The sequence below is a fragment of the Chiloscyllium plagiosum genome, chromosome 15 (assembly GCF_004010195.1).
Source record: "Chiloscyllium plagiosum isolate BGI_BamShark_2017 chromosome 15, ASM401019v2, whole genome shotgun sequence".
In the NCBI taxonomy this organism is placed as follows: domain Eukaryota; kingdom Metazoa; phylum Chordata; class Chondrichthyes; order Orectolobiformes; family Hemiscylliidae; genus Chiloscyllium; species Chiloscyllium plagiosum.
The window spans coordinates 71110086-71112212 of NC_057724.1; the positions used below are offsets into that span (position 1 = coordinate 71110086).

The following is a 2127-nucleotide window of genomic DNA, read 5'->3' on the forward strand; positions in this document are numbered from 1 at the left end:
TACAGGTGAGGTGCCAGAGGACTGGAGGGTTGCTCATGTTGTCCTCCTGTACATTCCAGGTAATGACAGACCAGTGAGCATGACGTTGGTGGTGGGAAAGTTGCTGGAGAAGGTACTGAGGGATAGGATCTATTTATATTTAGAAAAGAATGGGCTTATCAGTGATAGCAACATGGTTATGTGTGGGGGAGACTGTATCTTACCAACTTAATAGAGTTCTTTGAGGAAGTGACCAAGTTGATAGATGAAGGAAGGGCTGTTGATGTCATATACATGGACTTTAGTAAGGTGTTTGATAAGGTTCCCCATGGTAAACTAATAGAGAAAGTGAAGTCACATGGTGTGCAGGGTGTTCTAGCTAGGTGGATAAAGAATTGGTTGAGCAACAGGAGACAGAGAGTAGTAGCTGAAGGGAGTTTCTCGAAATGGAGAAAGGTGACCAGTGGTGTCCCACAGGTGTCAGTGTTGGGGTCACTGTTGTTTGTGATATACATAAATGATCTGGAAAAGGGCACTGTTGGTATGATCAGTGAGTTTGCAGATGACACGAAGAGTGGCGGAGTAGCAGAAAGCATAAGGAACTGTCAGAGAATACAGGAGGGTATAGACAGACTGGGGTGAGTTGGACAGAAAAGTGGCAGATGGATTTCAATCCAGACAAATGTGAGGTGATGCATTTAGGCAAGTCTAATTCTAGAGCGAATTATACAATGAACGGAAGAACCTTGGGAAAAGTTGATGGGCAGAGAGATCTGGGAGTGCAGGTCCATTGTACCCTGAAGGTTGCTGCACAGATGGATGGAGTGGTCAAGAAAGCATATAGTATGCTTGAGGAGAAAGTGAGGTCTGCAGATGCTGGAGATCAGAGCTGAAAATGTGTTGCTGGAAAAGCGCAGCAGGTCAGGCAGCATTCAGGGAACAGGAGAATCGACGTTTCGGGCATAAGTATGCTTGCCTTCCTTGGATGGGGTATTGAGTATAAGAGCTGGCAAGTCATGTCAAAATTGTACAAGATATTGGTTCGACCACATTTACAATATTGTGTACAGGTCTGGTCGCCACATTACCAAAAGGATGTAGACGCTTTGGGAAGGGTGCAGAGAAGGTTTAACGAGGATGTTGATTAGATTAGATTAGATTAGATTAGATTACTTACAGTGTGGAAACAGGCCCTTCGGCCCAACAAGTCCACACCGCCCCGCCGAAGCGCAACCCACCCATACCCCTACATTTACCCCTTACCTAACACTACGGGCAATTTTTAGCATGGCCAATTCACCTGACCTGCACATCTTTGGACTGTGGGAGGAAACCGGAGCACCCGGAGGAAACCCACGCAGACACGGGGAGAATGTGCAAACTCCACACAGTCAGTCGCCTGAGGCGGGAATTGAACCCGGGTGTCAGGCGCTGTGAGGCAGCAGTGCTAACCACTGTGCCACCGTGCCGTTGACTGGTATGGAGGGTGCTAGCTATGAAGAGAGGTTGAGTAGGTTAGGATTGTTTTCATTAGAAAAAAGGTGATTGAGGGGGGACCTGATTGAGGTTTACAAAATCATGAAGGGTATAAACGGAGTGGATACAGATAAGCTTTTTCTCAGGGTGAAGGATACAATTATGAGAGGTCACGCTCTCAAGATGAGGTGTGAAAAGTTTAAGGGGAATACACGCAGCAAATACTTCACAGAGAGGGTGGTGGGCGTTTGGAACGCATTGCCAGCAGAGGTGGTAGAGACAGGCACGGTAGATTCATTTAAGATGCGTCTGGACAGATGAATGAGTAGGTGGAGAGCAGAGGGATATAGGTTTAGACAGTAGATTTGGATCGGTTCAGGCTTGGAGGGACAAAGGGCCTATTCTTGGGCTGTAGCTTTTCTTTGTTTTTTGTTCTTGTTCTAGGTACCATTCAGGTCAACAGGTCAGGCAGCATCCAAGGAGCAGGAGAATCGAAGTTTCGGGCATAAGCCCTTCTTCAGGAATGAGGAGGGTGTGCCAAGCAGGCTCAGATAAAAGGTACGGAGGGGGGACTTGGGGCAGGGGCATTGGGAATGCGATAGGTGGAAGGAGGTTAAGGTGAGGGTGATAGGCCAGAGAGGGGGTGGGGGCGGAGAGGTCGGGAAGAAGACT

General features: G+C 47.7%; 1 protein-coding gene across 2 annotated transcripts in view; it reads right to left on the minus strand.

Annotated features, from left to right (window-relative positions):
• Nucleotides 1-2127, minus strand: part of fam199x (family with sequence similarity 199, X-linked) — a 31591-nt gene that overhangs the window by 14755 nt on the left and 14709 nt on the right. The gene's annotated exons all lie outside the window — the stretch shown is intronic.